Source organism: Bison bison, unplaced genomic scaffold, assembly GCF_000754665.1.
Source record: "Bison bison bison isolate TAMUID 2011002044 unplaced genomic scaffold, Bison_UMD1.0 scf7180017864360, whole genome shotgun sequence".
Classification (NCBI taxonomy): domain Eukaryota; kingdom Metazoa; phylum Chordata; class Mammalia; order Artiodactyla; family Bovidae; genus Bison; species Bison bison.
Window position 1 is genome coordinate 949,457 of NW_011494932.1, and position 22,157 is coordinate 971,613.

Sequence of the window (22,157 nt, forward strand, 5' to 3'; positions counted from 1 at the left end):
ATAGTTGGATGGCCTCATTGACACGATGGACATGAATTTGAGCAAGCTCTGGGAGTTGGTGATGGACAGGGAGGCCTGGTGTGCTGCAGTCCATGGGGTTGCAATGAATCGGACACAACTGAGCAACTGAACTGAACTGAAGGCTGATTTATGTCGATGTTTGGGAGAAACTGACACAATACTGTAAAGCAATTATCCTTCAATTAAAAATAGATAAATTAAAAAAATTTTTAATAGCATTATCTTCTAATCAAAATTTATTTAAGCAATTAGAACAATAAAATAAAGTGGTATTTTATTATAGCCCAAAGTGTAAAACTACTTATCCATGAATCCATATTGATATAAATGATTGAATAAATAGATAAATGGGGGAGGGTACAAATCTCCCCTGCAGAAGAATTGCAAATAATTTATGTCTATATAAATAAGGTATATAGATACCCTGCTCTTGAAGAGGAGAAACTTAATTCCTTAGTTCTTTTTTTTTTTTTCCCTTCACCACCCCACATGGCATTCAGAATCTTAGTTCCCTGACTGGAGATCGAACCCATACCCCTTGCAGTGGAAGCAGTCTTTTTTAAAAAAATGTATTTATTTTTAATTGGAGGATAATTGCTTCATAATATTGTGTTGGTTTCTGCCATACATCAACATGAATCAGCCACAGGTATACATGTGTCCCCTTCCTTTTGAATCTCCTCCTACCTTCCATCCCATCCCACCCCTCTAGGCTGTCACTGAGTACCAGTTTGAGCTCCCAGCATCATACAGCAAATTCCCACTGGTTATCTATTTAACATATGGTATGTTAAATGTGTATGTTTGGAGAAGGCAATGGCACCCCACTCCAGTACTCTTGCCTGGAAAATCCCATGGACAAAGGAGCCTGGTAGGCTGCCGTCTATGGGGTCGCACAGAGTCAGACACGACTGAAGTGACTTAGCAGCAGCGAGGTGTATGTTTCCATCCACTCCCTCAGTTTTTCCCACCCTCTCCTTCCCCCACTGTGTCCACAATTCTGTTCTCTATGCCTGTGTCTCCACTGCTACCTTGCACATAAGTTCGTCAGTACCATCTTTCTAGATTCCATATTTATGTGTTAATATATGATGTTTAGTTTTCTGTCTTACTTCACTCTGTATAACAGGCTCTAGGTTCATCCATCTCCTTAGAACTGACTCAAAATGCACTCCTTTTCATGGCTGAGTAATATTCCACTGTATATATGTACTGCAGCTTCTTTATCTGTTCATCTGTCGATGGACATCTAAGTTGCTCCCATGTCCTAGCTGTTGTAAATAGTGCTGCAATTGGAAGTTCAGAGGCTTAACCACTTGACCACCAGGGAAGTCCGCAAACTCCTTTCTTCTTAAATCATAGCTGCAAATAGTGACTTCCTTCCAAAGAGTCAGTATGACAGGATAGGAGAGAGTAACGTCACAGAAGAGTCTGGCACATCCTTCCTCAGCCGACTCATCAAGTTCAAGTCAAGTCATGTGGATAGTATGTGTCTTTGATGTGACATGATAAAAATGGTGTGTTATCTTTGTGATCCTCCTCCCCAATCTGATTAAATTAAAATCCCAATTTTAATCAGGAGAAAACATCAGAGACATTCCAATAAAAGGACCTATTACAAAATGCTGGACCTGTAATCCTAACTATCAAAATCATCAAAAACAACAGAAGTCAGACAGACTGTCACAGCCAAGAGGAGCCAGGGGTGTGTGGTGACTAAATGTAGTATGGCAACCTGGGTAAGATCCTGCAACAGAAGAAGGACCTTAGGTAAAAATTAAAGAAATCTGAGTAACGTATGGACTCTGGATAGTAGTGGTATGTCAATTAATTGTTCATTAATTGTAACAAATGTACTACAATAATGAAGATATTAATGACAGGGAATCTAGGTACAGAGTGTATGTTCTTCTACTCAGTCTTTCTGTAAATTTAAAACTGTCCTAAAAAATAAAGACAATTTAAAATGATGTTTTAAAAAATATATATAAAGTATATGTATATATATATACATATAAAACTTTAAAAATCATCTGAAGTCATGATATAGTGTTATGACCAAAAAGATTTCTATAGAAAAATAATAATTATATTAATTAGAGAATTATAACTCTCTAAAACAAAGCTTTTAGTGACTTTTTTTTTCTTTTTCAGTTGACAGTTGTGAAGTTGATTTTGAGGTGATTAAAATGCTAATTTGAATGCCTAAATTACAAATGAAAAGTTGATTTTATCTGCTGACAAGTTGTTAAGAAACATCCCTCAGGTTCTCAGATTTTTGTGTTAGGTGCTTCTTGCTCAGCTTAAATGTTTGTTCAAGGCAGAGGAATTTATGTTTAAGCTATTTTTCAGCCTTCTCACAGGTATGTCATGAACATTTTCAGCTTGCCCAGTCTTTGAGAGTTGAAGTAATATGTATAGCTTTGCTTTCAGGGAGGGCTTGTCAGGTACAATATTTATTGTTTCATTACATCCACATCTTTTCCTCTGCAGAATTCTTACAGCATTGTGTTCCCAATCACATTTTAGAAGTAATTATCGTGAAGCTTTTCTAAGCTCTCAACCTTCCACTTTGGAGAAGGCAATGGCACCCCACTCCAGTACTCTTGCCTGGAAAATCCCATGGATGGAGGAGCCTGATGGGCTACAGTCCATGGGGTCACTAAGAGTCGGACACAGCTGAGCGACTTCACTTTCACTTTTCAGTTTCATGCACTGGAGAAGGAAATGGCAACCCACTCCAGTGTTCTTGCCTGGAGAATCCCAGGGACGGGGGAGCCTGTTGGGCTGTCATCTATGGGGTCACACAGAATCGGAAACGACTGAAGCGACTTAGCAGCAGCAGCAGCAGCAGCAGCAACCTTTTCCATCTTCTTATTTGCACTTGTGATAGGTGGCAAAATGTGTCCCCGAAAGCTGTCCATGTCCTAATCCCCCAAAGCTGGGACTATGTTAGGTCACATAGAAAAAGGAAACTAAGGTTGTAGATGGAATTACGTTGCTGAATCTAATCTTAAGATAAGGATGTTATCCTATATTATCCAGATACACTGAACATAATCACAAAGATCTTTAAATGTGGATGTGGGGGAGAAAGAGGACAGCCAGCAGGAGATGTGACAGAGGGACTGAGGTCAGAAGGATGCTCTGATGGCTTTGAATGTGTGGGAGCAGGTCAAAAGTCAAGGAATGCGGCAAACCTCTGGGCACTGCAAAAAGAAATGAATGGATTATCACTGTGAACCTATGGACCAGAATGCACCCTGCTGACATCTCGATTTTAACATAGTGAGACCCACCTCAGACGAAAATGATAAATAACACATTTGTATTGCTTGAAGAGACTACGTTTATAGTAATTTTTTGTGATGGTCACTGGACACCAATACAATGACCCCAATATATGTTATGCTGTGCAGGCGTTTAATAAGCATTCCTTCATGCTACTGTGCCCTTATTTTTTCATTCATATTTTCCCAAAGGACTGTAAATTCTATCAGGTCAAGAAATATATTTTTTGCAGGCAATACCATACTTGGGCCATATTTTGGTGCTAAGTACATAATTACTGATCAATAGATAACATAACACATCAGATAAATGTTTACACTTTGAGAAAGATGAGACTCTTAGCTTTGATTTTTGGTTTCCTCACTTATAAACATCAAAATTGTGTTCTCATGGTTATTAATTAGAATATTAGAGTGAAATTGAATATTAACCTGAAGGCATTATGCAGATATAAAGTTTTATAATTTATATGGCAGTTAGTTTTCTGCTTGTCAACTGCCCTTTCCCCAACAAGTCTGATAAATACTTGATAGAATTCTACCTCATTCATCTTCTCTTCTTCAGCATGAATCCTATAGATTTTCTACTTATTGTTCAAAAATAGGTACCTAATTGTTATCTTTTTTTTTCCTTTTTTTAAAATTTTTTTTATTTTTAAACTTTACATATTTGTATTAGTTTTGCCAAATATCAAAATGAATCCGCCACAGGTATACATGTGTTCCCCATCCCGAACCCTCCTCCCTCCTCCCTCCCCATACCATCCCTCTGGGCCATCCTAGTGCACCAGCCCCAAGCATCCAAATTGTTATCTTAATTAGACATAGTAAATTTGAGTTAAAGCAAAGAAAGCATAATGAATTAAAAAGAGAAAAAAGATTTTATTGTTATCCTAAGAGCTATTTCTTGCCTTCCTTTTTTTGGATTTTTTTCAAGAATGTGGCTCCTTGTTTTAAGTGTCTGCAGTATCATTCACAGTACCTTTTAAAAGATGCGTAAATGCTGCTGCTGCTGCTGCTGCTGCTAAGTCACTTCAGTCGTGTCCGACTCTGTGCGACCCCACAGACAGCAGCCCAACAGGCGCCCCCATCCCTGGGATTCTCCAGGCAAGAACACTGGAGTGGATTGCCATTTCCTTCTCCAATGCATGGAAGTGAAAAGTGAAAGTGAAAGTGAAGTTGCTCAGTCGTGTCCGACTCTTAGCGACCTCATGGACTGCAGCCTTCCAGGCTCCTCCGTCCATGGGATTTTCCAGGCAAGAGTACGAGAGAGGGGTGCCATTGCCTTCTCCAGGGTAAATGCTAGATGGTGAGAATGGTACTATGATAGAATTATATGATTTACTCAACTCTATAAGTAAAAAAATGAGTTTGTGCTTGAATTACCCATAGCCACAGTCTCCACATATAAGCTATAGGGTCCAGTTCTCCATTTCTATTACCATGTTTTAGCCAAGCATCTTTCAGTCAGAGTTACAGAAAAGGGCAAAGTTCCAAAGCAAATATGCAAACTGTTGAAGATTTGGGACCTTATGTGAGTACCACAGGGTCTCTACCTGAATTCCTTTCCTTTACCATGAAAACTTTATTTTTCAGTGAGGTGTCTAGAATTCTCCTGTTCTCCGTGACTTCCTGACCGAAGAAAAATATCACTCTTCTTAAGCCAACCAGGTTACTTGCAGTTTAAGGTTTTCAACTAACTCTGGGATGAAAAAATTTGGCTATGCTGGAATGAATTTCAACCATCACTGAGCAAATTAGGAATGAAGATTTTGGAACCAGAGATCTCATTTTCTAACGTCTCTAGGCAGCAGCATATCCTGCTCTCTTCTGAGACCGGCTCTGCTGTTCCTATTACTTAGTATATCAGTGTCAGAGCTCGAAACACTCTTGACCCTGGGAAAATAAGCAAAGTTTCAATATATCATATCTCTGCAAAAAGTGGAGTTTTTATAATGAGATTCCCTCATATAGTACTTTAATATCAGTGGTTTTGTAAGATTTAATCAGTACATTTTTAAAGCATGTGGAGATTCTTTAAGGATGACAGTTAACCAACAGAAAGATATTCTGTTACCTGCTACCTTTTGTCACATTACATACTAAAAAAATATAGCTCTGATATTTGAGGGAAAGAAAAGTGTGTTGGGGGTGGGGTTTCCTAAGTGTTTTATGATGGAATAATGCAGATATATGAAATTAATTCATGAATGCAAGCAGTTTTACAATGCAGGTCATAAAAACTATATTTGATGAACAGTACTTGTTCAGAATTAATGTTCACATTTTCTCAAATTTCTGTCTGTCATTTAGATTGAAGTGATTTCACTTTAGATTTGCCAGTTCACTTAACCTCATGATTCTCTTCTATAATGTTTTGTCATTTTTCAGAATTTCAATTTCTATACGGCTTTTTGGCAGCAGTAATTCACCATCTACCAAAAGTGCTGGAATATGTTATATTATCTCCTAAGCAAAATTTTCATATTACTTAAGATGTTCCTTGGTAATTTTGTATTGCCTAGAAACACTAATAAAAACTTTATATTTTGGGTCATTTCTAAGTTTAACTATTAAGTTAGAAGTTATGCCTCAGTTCAGTTCAGTCCAATCACTCAGTTGTGTCCAACTGTTTGTGAACCCATGGACTGCAGCATGCCAGGCCTTCCTGCCCATCAACAACTCCCAGAGCTTACTCAAACTCATGTCCATTGCATCATGATGCCATCCAGCCATCTCATCCTCTGTCATCCCCTTCTCCTCCCACCTTCAATCTTTCCCAGCATCAGGGTCTTTTCCAATGAGTCAGTTCTTCACATCAGGTGGCCAAAGTATTGGAGTGTCAGCTTCAGCATCAGTCCTTCCAATGAACATTCAGGACTGATTTCCTTTAGGATGGACTAGTTGGATCTCCATTAAGTCCAAGGGACTCTCAAGAGTCTTCTCCAACACCACAGTTCAAAAGCATCAATTCTTTGGTGTCAGCTTTCTTTAAAGTCCAACTCTCACATCCATACATTACTACTGGGAAAACCATAGCTTTGACTAGACGGACCTTTGTTGGTAGAGTAGTGTTTCTGCTTTTCAATATGCTGTATACCTAGCTTTTCTTTCAAGGAGCAAGTGTCTTTTAATTCCATGGCCATGAGGTTATGCCTGCTTACTATTAATTATATCTGCCAGTACATGGAAACCAATCTATAGACTATTTGTAGTAAACTTGCTAAAGCTGATTCCAAAAGCCAAATGAGTCATTTACAGTCTAAAGACTAGAAAAAGAGGAGAAAACTGAGTCATTTTAAGCTAGTTGTGTCCAAATGTTTCACTAATTATTGTTGGGAAGTGTGAGTCATAATGATCAACACTCCATCATCATTTTAGGACACATAGACAAATTAAAAAACTATTATACTGCTTGGCTATATTAGCTACCATGTTTCCTACTGAGTTTCAATGCTAGAGTCAATTTTTGTCCAATTAATTGCCATAACAAGTTCCAGTTATCAGTTCAGTACATAGTCTCTTTCAATTTCTTCATTTTAGGGTGCACAAATGCTCAACAATCACATGTTCATGTGTGCTCAGTCATGTCTGACTCTTTGCTACCCTATGGACTGTAGCCTGCCAAGGTCCTCTATCCGTGAGATTTTTCAGGCAAGAATACTGGAGTGGGTTGCATTTCCTCCTCCAGGGGATCTTCCTGACCCAGGGATCGAACCTGTGTCTCTTGCATTGGCAGGTACATTCTTTACCACTGAGCCACCTGGGAAGCCCCAACAATTACATAGCCATAAGAAGAAACTCCTTAGCCTTAAATATTAATCAATTCATTCTCACCTAAGGAGCATTTTACCATGAAGCTACTTTGGTCTTCAGTTTCTGTTGAAACCCAGAAGTATAAATTATACATTTCAAAGGAGGATTCCAGACTTCTTTGTAATTCATGCAAAGATGGTTTCTGCAAATATCATCAGTCAACCAAAGAGGATAGAAGAGATAAGAAAAGCACTGGAGATTAAGGAAGATTAATTGAAAAAAGTTGTTACTCTACTGGGAGTTCTCTCCGAAACCAAAGCCCAGAAAAGGTGCTTCAGCAGGGTGACCTAGATTCTTTGATATTGTTTTCCCACAGTGAAAGTGAAAGTCCTAATCTTTGTGACCCCATGGACTGTAGCCCACCAGCCTCCTCCATCCATGGAATTTTCCAGGTAAGAATACTGGAGTGGGTTGCCCTTTCCTTCTCCAGGGGATCTTCCTGACCCAGGGATCGAACCCCAGTCTCCCACATTGAAGGCAGAGGCTTTTCCCGTCTGAGCCACCAGGGATGCCCACAGTGAACACGTGTTCAGTTCATGACTGAGAAACAAACACGCAAGAAGTTGGCTCTGTAACTTGTAATGGCAGGAAAAGAAGCCATGTTAGCGCTAGACTCTGTGAAGTCAGAGGTCTGTGAGTGCTTCCCAGAGATGAGAGAAAATCAGCATGAATTTGCTGTAAAACTCATCTTGGAGGGCATCCTGGAGACCAGTGGGAACTACAGTAAGAAGGAGAAAGAGAAGGAAGAAGAGGAGAAGGAGAAGTAGCCTTGAAAGCATACATCCAGGTGCTCAGAACCTCCGGGTAGAGCGATAATGGGAAGAACTGCTCATCTCCACGGACCCGCAGTACATCGGATCAGCAGGGAAAATGGCAGCTCCTTACAGGACCAGAACATGCACGTGTGCTTCTCTCATCCTCCCAATAGCCTGAAATCTAAAGAGTCTCAAAATCAGAGTCAGCAAGGAGAGTGGAAACGCAGATGGAGAAAAAGGCAAAGCAAACACCTCCGCCCCTTTTCTTGACTGGTTTCCAGCAGCCAGATCTGGGGGAGAGGGCTCCCTTTGAATGCAATTCGAAGATTTACTCATAACTGGAATCAAGTATATTATTTATGTGAACCTTTTTGTGAGTAGAAATAACCGAAGCTCCCGTTATCATCTGAAAATAGCCAGAAGACTCATGAGCAACTATTTTATTTGTTGTCTAATGGAGCAGGGAAGAACTAGTGTCTAAAATAGATTGCTATGGACTGTGGAGAGAGGAGATAAAATGCAGGGCTTTTAAAATTTGATCCTGTGAGGCCTGCTTTTTAACTCTAACAGAGCACGTGCGTGTGTGCTAAGCTGCTTCAGTCGTGTCTGACTCTTTGCAACCCCATGGACTATAGCCAGCCAGGCTCCTCTGTCCATGAGTGTCTCCTGGCAAGCATACGGAGTGGGTTGCCATGCCCGCCTCCAGAGCATCTTCCCCACCCAGGGATCAAACCCGTGCCTCCTACATCTTCTGCATTGGCAGATGGGGTCTTTACCACGATTGCCACCTGCCACCTGGGAAACCCCTAATCAAGCACATTCGGGGTAAAAATGAATGGGTAAGTGAATGAATGAGCAAATAAACAAAACCAAATAATAAACACTTTCTAAATCTAGTTTCCTCTATTGGTATATTCACCTAGCTCCTTATATTAACTGTTCAATTATAGCCCATTTTTTTTTTCTGAAAATATTACTTTATATGTCTTTCTATTGAAATGTTTCCTATTAATTTTTAAAAAATTATTTGGGTCTATATAGTACCAAATTATGTATCTCAAGGAAACTTTAAAAAATCAAAATTTCTTTGATTTAACAGCTTTTCATATATTCATCCTCAGATATATTTATGAATTTGCCATGGCATTGTTATTTATGCTTTTAAGATTTCTTTATTACGAGATATATAAAGCCATAGATATTTAAAGCCATAGATGTGACATTAAATTCTGTGAGAAACACCACTTCCAAAATTATTATTACATTTAAAGTCATCTTTAGAATCAATCATTTGATTAAAATGAAATAATTTTAATTTTGTATTATTTAACTTTATGTGTACTTTATATTACTTTAGCTTTATAAAATGTAGCCTTATAGATACATTAATATTTAGCTAAATTAATGGTGTCCTCTTTATGCAAATAAATAGAATATATATGAAATAAATAGAATTATATTAACCAGATAATTCTGTATACTATATAACATAAGGGAAAAGGGGGCATTATCATTTACGCTTTTAAGATTTCTTTACTATGGGGCATAGAAACTATTTCAAGTCATAGGTGGAATTTAAGTGACAGTAAATTCTGTGAACAAACTAGTTGGGGAACAACATCCACCCCTTATGGCGAACGTGAACATCTGTGGTGCTGACCCCACATTCTGCCTCCATTCACATCGTCAGAGGCAGCGCTGGGGCTCTAGGAAAGTTTCTGTCCTGGACATCAGCTCAGTATCTGAGTGTCATTGCTTCTGGGCACTTCAACACTGGAGCACGTGTACTGACCCACGGAGGCCTGGCATGTTGCAGTCCACGGGGTCACAAAGAGTCAGACACAACTTAGCAACTGCACAACAGCAACAACATACTCACTCATGCATATGCAGGTCTGTCTATGTGTGTCTGTAAATATGTATTTATGTCTGTCTGTCTGTTCATCTATCCATAATGAGTTCATACTGACACCTCTGATTTCATTGCAGTACCACAGAATTCTTATTGATCTTCCCTCTTTCTCACACAGAGAAATTATATTTTCAGTCTTCATATACACATAAAATAGATTACCAACTAGATTACAACATTTATGCACAGCTTCTGTTTTTAACCTTACAGTGTCTGTTCAAGACACCATTTAAAAACATTTCTTAGATTAGTTCTTTCCTCACCTTCCACTTTCAGCATGTTTATATTATAAATTTGTAATAGAGTTAGGTTTATTTGTTAGTGTTCATATTCCTTTTGTGGGATCCTGCCAAATCCTACTTGGTTTCCTTTTTTATTTATATATATTTTACATTAAAAGCTGCTTCCCTCTCAGGCTCACACTGTCTCCCACACAAGTTCTATGTTGTCTTTGTGAAGTCTACAGTATGGGTTTTTATTTAAGTTGGTCATTCAAGTGAAATTGATCTGGATGCTGCAGATGTACAGAATGTGTTAGGCTGTCTGGTTAACCTGTCACATAGTTACTGAACAAGAACCACGACTGAAGGTGTGTTTAAAGGAAAGATGACTGCCAGTAGATCTAATAGTAGATCCTCGGCTATTAGAAGGTAACTCAGAGAAACAATAAAGGCATGGATCAATATTTTACTTTGGCTTGTGAATCTTTTTTATATAATGGATACTTGGCTCCTAAAAAATGTCCTTTAATTTTCAAATGATATATCTTTTATGGACTGCACTTTTGTGTTCTTCCCCAAATGCATATGTTTAAACCGTAACCTCCAATTGGATGGTATTTGGAGGTGGAGGCTTTGAAGGTAATCAGGTCACAGGAGGGGGGGAACCCTCATTATAGGATTAGTACCCTTAGAAGACGAGACAGAGGGAGCTTGCTTTCTCTCTCTGATCTCCACTGTGTGAGGTCATAATAAGAAGCTCATCCTCAGTAAACCAGGAAGACGGCACTCACCTAAAACCACCCACGCTGGGCCCCTTGGGCTTCCAGTACTGTGAGAAATGAAAGATTGTTGTCTCAGTCACCAAGTATAAGGTATTTTTGTTATAGTGGTCTGAACCACTACATAAGAAACCAAAAATCAGGGCTTAGATTCTAACCCGCTTGATTCGGAAGACTTTGGTGGTTTGGAATTATATTGGTAGTGTGCAAAAGACACTAAGCATGATACAGTAGAGACGAGGTCTGTCAAAGTAATGAAATAGTTAAAGAGGAAAGTGTGAAAACAACTTACAGGATATTTTGATAAGAACCAATCCCAGAAACTTCAGGCTGTACAGGGTCAAACTGAATCATCCCAACAGGGGCTTTTGAAGACATTACTGTCATGACCAGCAAGAAAAATTCAAGTGATGAAGCCATACTTCGTTTTTTCTAACATGAATTTAACTTTGTTACACATCAGAAAATTTAATTGCTAAGGTGAGCTGCCATTGGATAGGTGTGGATGTGAAATATTAATAGGTAGAAAAAAAGACGCCTAATCTAGTGACAAGTTCAAAATGGTATGATGCCTTCTTTACTTTTAGAAATGATTCTAAGATTCTCACTGAGAAAGAGAAGCTCTAGATTTTCTGTGTGTCATTTTCCTGTAAGTCTTGCTGGGAAAGTTTTTCCAAATGTGATAAAACTTGTAAATCAACTATATTCCAACAACAACAACAAAAAGTTGTTTTTTTAATGTGATAAACTGAGCGAGTAATTTAGTAGTGTATTTTGGTTTTGATATTTCAGGGCTTTATTTTATATAGAATGCTTCATTGCAGTTATGTTCAAGGTGACATCCCTCTAATAATTTTAATGCCCAGAAAAATTATTAAGAGATCACCATTTACCTTCATGAGTAATTTTATCTGAAGTTAGGAAAACAATCTAAATATCAGGTTATAGGTACTAAATTGAAGAGGTACGTATCATATGCATTTATAGAGAACTATTTGCTAACCTCACTGTAGCATAAAGCCAATGTCTTCTACATTATTTCCAAAAATAACATCTTTTTTTTAGTCCCCAAGTGTTCCTCTTTACCTCTCCATTTCTCCAAAGAAAAAAATATTGATGGTATTGGCAACTAAAAGTTGAAATTGGAAACCAAAGTATACACTTTTAACGTCCAGAAGAAGGAAAAAAGCTGCATGGGTTTAAAACTAACTGCTTGCTCTTATCAGTGAAATAGAGGGAGAGGGTTGAGTCAAGCAAACGTTCCAGGGTTGCATCCGCCAGAAGGAAGGGAGGCATGTCCAGGTGAGGGGAGAACTTGAGCAGTCCGCTGTCTTCATCACAGACTTTCAGTTACACATCGTGCTTCCATCGTGGCTCAGCTGGTAAAGAATCCGCCTGCATTGCGGGAGACCTGAGTTCCATCCCTGGGTTGGGAAGATCCCCTGGAGAAGAGAACAGCTACTCACTGCAGTATTCTGGCCTGGAGAATTCCACGGACTGTATCGTCCATGGGGTCACAAAGAGTCGGCCATGACCGAGTGAGCGATTTTTTTTGTCTTTCATGTTACTTTATATGACTTCTGTCTCTTCTTTGGGGAGCTTCTTGAGAAAAGTATCAAGAATTGTTGAACTTAGTGGTTACATATAAAATTTTTAAATGTAATTCCTTGGGAATTAAATATCGAGTTAATTGTCCTTTTTGCAACAATGAGCATGAGAGTGCAGATATTTTTTGAGATCTTGATTTTAATACTTTTGTATATATGCCCATAAGTGGGACTGCTGGATTATGTGGTAGTTCTGTTTTTAAATTTTGAGGAAATTCCATTCTGTTTTCATAGTGTCTACACCATTTTGTTTTCCCACTAACCATGAATAAGAATTCGAATTTCTTCACACTCTCACCAATACTTATCCTTTTTCTTTTTTGATAATAGCCATCCTAATGGCAAATAGATGAGGAAAAAAGGAAACAGTGACAGACTTTATTTCTTGGGCTCCAAAATCACTGCAGATGGTGACTGCAGCCATGAAATTAAAAGATGCTCCTTGGAATAAAAACTATGACAAATCTAGACAGTCCTTTAAAAAGCAGAGACATTACTTTACCAACAAAGGTCCATATAGTCAAAGCTATGGACTATAGTCCATAGGTCCAGTAGTCATATATGGATGTGAGAATTGGACCATAAAGAAGGCTGAGGGCCAAAGAAATGATGCTTTCAAACCATGGTGCTGGAGAAGACTTTTGAGAATTCCTTGGACAGTAAGGAGATTAAGCCAGTCAATTCTAAAGGAAATCAACCCTGAATATTCATTGGAAGGACTAAGGTTGAAGCTGATGCTCTAATACTCTGGCCACCTGATGCAAAGAGCTGATTCATTGGAAAAGACCCTGATGCTGGGAAAGATTGAGGGCAGGAGGAGAAGGGGACGACAGAGGATGAGACTGGAATCACTGACTCAGTGGACATGAGTTTGAGCAAACTCTGGGAGATAGTTAAGGACAGGAAAGGCTGGCATGCTGCAGTCCATGGGGTTGCACATAGTTGGACAGGACCTAGCGACTGAACATCCTGATGGTATGAAGTGATATCTCATTGCGGTTTTGATGGGCATTCCCCTGATGATTAATGATGCTGAGCATCTTTTCATATACCTGTTGACTATATGCATGTCTTCTTTGGAGAAATTTCCATGCCAGTCCTTTGTCCATTTTAAAATGTTTTGTTGTTGTTGTTTTAATTTTGTTTTTTTGCTATTGACATATAGACCTTTGGTTTATATTTTGGATATTGACCCTTTATCAGATATGTAATTTGCAAATTTTTTTCCCATCCCTTAGGTTGTCTTTCACTGTGTTGAATTTTTCTTTTGCTGTGCAGAACTTTCTAGTTTGATGTAGTCCCATGTGTCTCTTTTAGCTTTTGTTGCTTATCCTTTTGATATAAATCATTGCCTAGGCTAATGTCATGAGTTTTTCCCTTGTTTGTTTTTTCTAGGAGTTTTGCAGTTTAAAGTTTTACATTTAAATCTTTAACATCTAGCCTTTAAAAAGGAAATCCTGACATACATGACAACTTGGATGAGCCTGGAAGACATTATTGTAAATGAAACAAGCAAGTCACAGGAGGACAAATACTTCATGATTCCACTTATATAAGGTGTCTAGAATAGTCAAACCCACAGAAACAGGGACTAGAATGGTAAGTGCCAGATATTTGAGGGGAGAGTAAAATAGGGAATTGATCGGCAGATATAAAATTTCAGTTATACAAGATGAGTAAGTTCTAGAGATCCACAGTACAACACTGTGGCTATAGTCAATACTGTATTGTGCCCTTAGCATTTTGTTAAGAGAGAGGATCTCATGTTAAGTGTCCTTACCAAAATAAAATAAATAAATAAGGTTAAAACATACAGGTGGCCAATAAGTTCATATGAAAAGATGCTCAATGTTGCAAATCAAAATGACAGGTTTCACCTCACACTGGTCAGAATGGCCATCATTGAAAAGTCTACAAATAATAAATTCTGAAGAGGGTGTGGCGAAAAGGGAACCCTCCTTCACTGTTGATGGGAATGTAAATTGGTGTAGCCACTATGCGAAAAAATATGGAGGTTCGTTTAAAAACTAAAAACAGAGTTACCATATGATCCAGCAATCCCACTCCTGAGGATATATCTGAAAAAGATGAAAACTCTAATTCAAAAAGGTACATGCATCCCAGTGTTTATAGCAGCACTATTTATAATAGTTAAGCCTAGGATGGAACCTGAATGTCCATTGGCAGGTAACTGAATAAAGAAGATGTGGGGAGTGTGTGTATGTGTGTATATACACACACATACATACAATGGAATACAACTCAACCTAGAAAAATAACGAAGTAATGCCATTTGCAGCAACATGGATGGGCCTAGAGATTAGCATACTAAGTTGTAAGTCAGAGAGAGACACATATATGACATCACTTATATGCGGGATCTAAATTAAAAAATCATACGGATGAGCTTATTTACAAAACAGAAATACAGATATAGAAAACAAACTTATGATTACCAAAGTGGAAGGGTGAGAGGGATAAATTAGGAGTCTGGGCTTAGCAGATACACACACTGCTATATAAAAAATAGATAAACAATAAGGACCTACGACATAGCACAGGGAACTGAATTCAATATCTTGTAATAAACTATAATGGAAAAGAAAAAAAGAATTGTACGATGTAAATAGGAAATAAAATACTGTTTTAAAATGTTAATGCCACAAATCAATTTAGAACATACCAAGTGAATGGCCAAGTTTTTCATGTTGAATCATAACATTCAAATTTTTAGTTCATCTGGAATTAATTTTGTTCTATGAAGTGAAGTTAGACTAACTTGATTAGGTTTTTCCTGAAGAAGAAGCAATTATATCTGTACTATTCTGACTTTTGGTTTCTATGCTTTTCTCCCTTGGTTTCTATGATTCATTTTACATATATTATGCTATATTAACTTGAAAAAAGGAAATCTCCCGGTGATTATAAGGAGGAAATGTTGCTTAATATTACAGTTACTTCTCTAATCACCTCTCCATTCCACTACAATTTATCCACCATAAATTTCACCTCAGCAGCCATTCTTATAGATCTGTTTTGGGAGTGGTGGTGATTATTTTCTTTTGAATTTAAGTATCTGAAAATTCACCTTTCCAGAAATCTCTGGCTCCATGTTTTGTGTGTGTGTGTGTGTGTGTTTTATACGGACCATTTTAAAAGTCTTTATTGATTTTGTTGTTGTTTGATCACTAAATTGTGTCCGACTCTTTGGCAACCTCGTGGCCTATAGCCCACCAGGCTCCTCAGTCCATGGGATTTCCCAGGCAAGAATACTGGAGTGGGTTGCCATTTTCTTCTCTAGTGGGTCTGCCCAACCCAGGGATAGAACCTGGGTCTCCTGCACTGACAGGCAGATTCTTTACCACTGAGACACCTGGGAAGCCCCACAATATTGCTTCTGCTTTATGTTTTGGCCATGAGGTATATAGGATCTTAGCTCCTAGACCAGGGACAGAACCTGTACCCCTTGTATTGGAAGGGGAAGTCTTAACCACTGGACCACTAGGGAAGTCCCAGCCTCCATGCTTTTTAAGGGAAGAAAACTTCAGATTAAATGAAAATTCCTCTGATTCTCAACTTAACTCTTACTGAGCAATCAGTCTCTTTCTTAAATTCACCTCAATAAACAACAGGATTAAAGCATGAAAAATATGGTGATTTATCTGAATTCTTCATTCAGTTTCCCAGATTGGTCTTTGAGGATTGTCTACAAATGACCCAAATTCTAGCCAAGAGCAGCTCTAGTTTATAGCCACTCTGAATGTCACCTTGTTATTGCAACATATCCAATCCCCCAACTCTGGTACTTGGTACAGGGGTGTTGAAAAAGTGAAGCCATTTCTTTTCTGTTGTTTTTCACTTGAGTGACCAAAAATATTTTATTTTTACCCAAAATAACAGCAGCACACTGCTAGGTTTCTGCCTCAAGGTCACGTAAATTTCCTAGTCCATATTCTAAAGTTGTCCACTGGCAAGTTGATGGATTTACTCTCCGGGGACATTGTCCTTGTCTGTTAAATTTATAACATCAAGTATGAAGTGACAAGTCTTTTACGTCTAGAAGAGGAAGACAGCTAAGCCTTCTGCAAATCCATGGTATTTCTGAAGTTTCTGGGCATCCAGTGACTTAGGCCACAAGGGTAGATATGTGAAGAGCAAGGAGCTGTGTCTTGAACATCACACCAGGAAGAAGGTGTAGGAAGATCAGTGTAACGTTTTAGATTTTAAGTGACTAGGACCACCAAGTGAGTGACTTTCTCCAACTCATTTCTCTTATGACTCCCATAGCTGTTTACTACAATACAGGGAAATCTTTACAAGTTCAGTCATGCTTAAAGTATCTAGAAGAGAGGTGATGAACTTGAGGCAAGAATTTTAATAGGAGAATTACAAGAAATATCTCTTTGGGAAATTGGAACAAAGACATATTTTTCTTCATGCATGCTAAGTTGCTTCAGGCATGTCTGACTCTGCAACCCCATGAATTGTAGCCCACCAGGCTCCTTTGTCAATCGGATTTTCCTGGTAAGAATACTGGAGTGGTTGCCATTTCTTTCTCCAGGGAATCTTCCCAACCCAGGGATTTGAACCTGCATCTCCTACAGCTCCTGAGTTGGCAGGTGGATTCTTTACCTCTTGCACCACCAGGGAAGTCCCTATTTTTTTCTTTATATGTGCAAATAATTCACATTTTGGAAAATAGAATTTGGCTTGCTTTAGAATCTACTGGAGTCTAAATACTTGATCACAGGTTATTAGATAGCTTTTAAACCCAAGCTACACATTAGGCTGGCAGATAAATTATACATCCTGAAGCAAAGTTGATTTACCCCAACTGAGTGATATGTGTCCTCAAATTGTTTCCTTATTAAATGGCATCAGTATGAAACATTTGATGCCAGTGTCACTGAAAACACAAGTTTCTTAAATTAGTAAATTCCTCAAACACTTCGTGTAGATGTATCTGTGGTTGTAAAAATCTGAGTCCTAAAAATAAACACTTTCTGGAGTTTCAAAAGAGGTTTCTTATTGTTATAAGATACAAAATAGTAATTCTTTTTACAAGGAAAGATTTTAGTATTCTGAACATTCGCAGGAATGACCTCAGAAAAGACATCCTGGACATGAATTTGAGCAGGAAGTTGATTGCTCATTCTGCCTGGAAGGTGAGTTAGTGTGCAATCAGGAAGTGAACCTACAACTGGGTAGGTCCACAAGAGAGCTGGGAAGAAGAGGAAGAGGCAAAGTGTTTGACACACAGTAGACGCCAGCCTCCAAGACAGTGACATTATTACTGTCTCTTAGTTACTGATGACCTAATATATAACCCAGTCCTTGGAGACTTATAAGCAACCAAATGTTTATAAAAGGCATGCCCACCCCCCCCTAAATTCTCCAGGAAAAATAGCTTCCTAATAACAGCTTGGAGAAGACTCTTGAGAATCCCTTGGACTGCAAAAGACCCAACCAGTCCATCCTAAAGGAAATCAGTCCTGAATATTCATTGGAAGGATTGATGCTGAAGCTGAAACTCCAATACTTTGGCCACCTGATGCAAAGAACTGACTCATTGGAAAAGACCCTGATGCTGGGAAAGACTGAAGGCAGGAGGAGAAGGGGATGATAGAGTATCAGGTGGTTGGATGGAATCACGGACTTATTGGACATGAGTTTGAGTAAGCTCCGGGGATTGGTGATGGACAGGGTGGCCTAGCGTGCTGCAGTCCATGGGGTCACAAAGAGTCGGACATGACTGAGTGACTGAATGAAACTGAACTGAATAGCAGCTTGTGGTCATTCTAGTCATCACTTTCTGGTTGACCTATATATTTTATAGGTCATGAGATGGTTCCTTATGATTTCATACCTTTTAGAGTATCCTTATAATAAGTAAATAATTCTGTATCAGCTAAGATAGTATGCGTGTGTCTTTTTCTTTCAACACAAAATAATCTAACTTGTACAAATTAAGTAGAATAATTATTTTTAAAATATTAACATGTGCCACTTTCTTAGAGCTTCTCAGGTGACTCAGTGGTAAAGAATCCACTTGCCAATGCAGGAGATTCAGGAGATGTGGGTTCAGTCCCTGGGTGGGGCAGATTCCGTGGATAAGGAAATGTCAACCCACTCCAATATTCTTGCCTGGAGAATCCCATGGACAGAGAAGCATGGTGGCTACAGTCCATGGGGTCACAAGGAGTCAGACACAACTGAGTGACTGAGCATGCACGCATGCCATTTTCTTAGACTCTGAAAAGAAAGGTGTTACATCTGCAAAAGAAGGGGCTGTAATTTACTCTGGGACTGTCAGATACATAAACACTTATATATTATATGCCAGGTGGCATATTCTTAGCAACTAAATGCATAATCAAGGTTTTTAAGGAAAATGTCAGGTTTCTTTTTTCCATTTTCAGACAAGACCTTGGAAAATAGAGGGAGAGGGATTTTATGTTGGCACAGGAGATGTCTGAGTTAAGTTTTACCCTGTACCTAAAACTGCTGAGTTGAATTTTAAAATGAAGAGATACAGTAATGTAAACCTTGAAATGTTGAGGAATCTGAGAGCAGCAGAAATAGTTCTGTATGTCCTACAGTGTATATAAACTAGGTAGACAGTTTTGAGAGAGAAATCTACTCCATTGTGAAGGAGCAGCAGGGAATAGAAACATCCGTGTGGTGTCTTCAACACATTCTTCCAGATGAAGAGAGGTTTCTAATGAATGTAGAATACTTGGCTGTTAGAGACTGTGCATGTCTGTGTGTGTGTGTGCATGTGTGTGAGTGTTAGTTGCTGAGTCATGTCCAACTCTTTGCAACCCCTGGCAGGCTCCTCTGCCCATGGAATTCTCCAGGCAAGAATACTGGAGTGGGTTGCAATTCTCTTCTTGCAGGGATTTTCCTGTCCCAAGTCTCCTGCTTTGCAGGCAGTTTCTTTACCATCTGAGCCACTAGGGAAGCCCAGAGAATGTCAAATGGTTTGGGGAGTTCATAACTCAGAACTCTGGAGCACAAAGCTTTGGGGAAAGTCTGAAGCATTTAGGTCAATGGCAAAATGCAGCATTTAACAGAAAAGAAGCAGCATTTAACATGCAGTGAAGCATCTAACAAAGAAACTTGCCATCAAGTACAAATTTAAAGTAGATTCTGGGAGGAATCAAGTTTGCATCAGACATGAAGCTGACGTCTTTCCTTACACCTTTTATTAAAAGCGTTCCCATTTTAAACTTAGTAGTAGTGTTAGTCGCTTGGTCATATCTGACTCTGTGGCTCCATGGACTGCAGTCTGCCACGGTCCTCTGTCCTTGAGATTCTCCAGGCAAGAATACTGGAGTGGGTTGGCATTCCCTTCTCCAGAGGATCTTTCCAACCCAGAAGCTGAACCTGGGTCTTCTGTGTTTCAGGCAGATTCTTTACTGTCTGAGCTATAAGTTCAGTAATTCCTTGTTGGTCAGCTGAACCAGCTCTTTTATTTTAGCCGGACCTCCAAACTGCACCAGAGAAAATCATTCATGGTTATTCCTCTCAGCAACCAGTGTTTCATTTTTACAACTTAAATATAAGAGTTATAAAATATAAAATTTGTAAATTATTGAAAGCTATATGAACAGTTAGATCACAGCACTCAGGACCAGGCCTGAGAGAAGAAGGGAAGGTTAGGCAGAAACAGGCAGCGTGTAAGATGTAGAAGTTATTCTTGCAGTTGTGATCCATTGTGAAATCACCTCTCAACAGTGTTTAACCTGCTGGGAATTAGAAACCACAAAATGAATAGTGCTTTTCTTGTAGTGCTATATCCTATCATTTCAACCTTGGGACCCTAGTGTATACATGCCTTTGTGATTAACGGTGTGTATCTTCCACTGGTGCCCAGATGATTCCTGTTAATATTAGGTTTCGGTCTTACTACTAAGTGTTAATTTAGGTCTGACAAAACTTAACAGAGAATCATTCCACAATATTCCTCCTTGCCACTATACGTATGTATGTATGTATGTATGTATGTATATATATATATATATATATACACACACACACACACACACGAATATATAATGTTAACCATATGTATATGTATGCATGTGTGTGCTCAGTCACTCAGTGGTGTCCAACTCTTTGCAGTCCCATGGACTATGGCCCATCAATCTCCTCTTGTCCATTGAATTTTTCAGACAAGAATGCTGGAGTGGGTTACCATTTTCCTCCTCTAGGAAATCTTCCTGACCGGGGATCGAACATGCACGTCTCTTGCATCTCCTGCTAGGGCCACCTGGGAAGCCCCATGTATATGTGTGTGTATATATCAGATCTGATCAGAGTAGTCACTCAGTCGTGTCCGACCCTTTGCCACCCCATGAATCGCAGCATACCAGGCCTCTCTGTCCATCACCAACTCCTAGAGTTTACTCAAACTCATGTCCATCGAGTCAGTGATGCCATCCAGCCATCTCATCCTCTGTCGTCCCCTTCTCCTCTTGCCCCCAATCCCTCCCAGCATCACAGTCTTTTCCAATGAGTCAACTCTTCACATGAGGTGGCCAAAGTACTGGAGTTTCAGCTTTAGCATCATTCCTTCCAAAGAAATCCTAGGGCTGATCTCCTTCAGAATGGACTGGTTGGATCTCCTTGCAGTCCAAGGGACTCTCAAGAGTCTTCTCCAACACCACAGTTCAAAAGCATCAATTCTTCAGCATTCAGCCTTCTTCACAGTCCAACTCTCACATCCATACATGACCACTGGAAAAACCATAGCCTTGACTAGACGGCCTTTGTTGGCAAAGTAATGTCTCTGCTTTTCAGTACGCTATCTAGGTTGGTCATAACTTTCCTTCCAAGGAGTAAGTGTCTTTTAATTTCATGGCTGTAGTCACCATCTGCAGTGATGTTAGAGCCCCAAAAAATAAAGTATGACACTGTTTCAACTGTTTCCCCATCTATTTCCCATGAAGTAATGGGACCGGATACCATGATCTTCATTTTCTGAATGTTGAGCTTTAAACCAACTTTTCCACTCCCCACTGTCACTTTCATCAAGAGGCTTTTTAGTTCCTCTTCACTTTCTGCCATAAGGGTGGTGTCATCTGCATATCTGAGGTTATTGATATTTCTCCCGGCAATCTTGATTCCAGTTTGTGTTTCTTCCAGTCCAGTGTTTCTCATGATGTACTCTGCATATAAGTTAAATAAGCAGGGTGACAATATACAGCCTTGACATACTCCTTTTCCTATTTGGAACCAGTTTGTTCCGTGTCCAGTTCTAACAGTTGCTTCCTGACCTGCATACAAATTTCTCAAGAGGCAGATCAGGTGGTCTGGTACTCCCATCTCTTTCAGAATTTTCCACAGTTTATTGTGATCCACACAGTGAAAGGCTTTGGCATAGTCAATAAAGCAGAAATAGATGTTTTTCTGGAACTCTCTTGCTTTTTCCATGATCCAGCAGATGTTGGCAATTTGATCTCTGGTTTCTCTGCCTTTTCTAAAACCAGCTTCAACATCAGGAAGTTCACGGTTCACATATTGCTGAAGCCTGGCTTGGAGAATTTTGAGCATTACTTTACTAGCATGTGAGATGAGTGCCATTGTGTGGTAGTTTGAACATTCTTTGGCATTGCCTTTCTTTGGGATTGGAATGAAAACTGACCTTTTGCAGTCCTGTGGCCACTGCTGAGTTTTCCAAATTTGCTGGCATATTGAGTGCAGCACTTTCACAGCATCATCTTTCAGGATTTGGAATCGCTCAACTGGAATTCT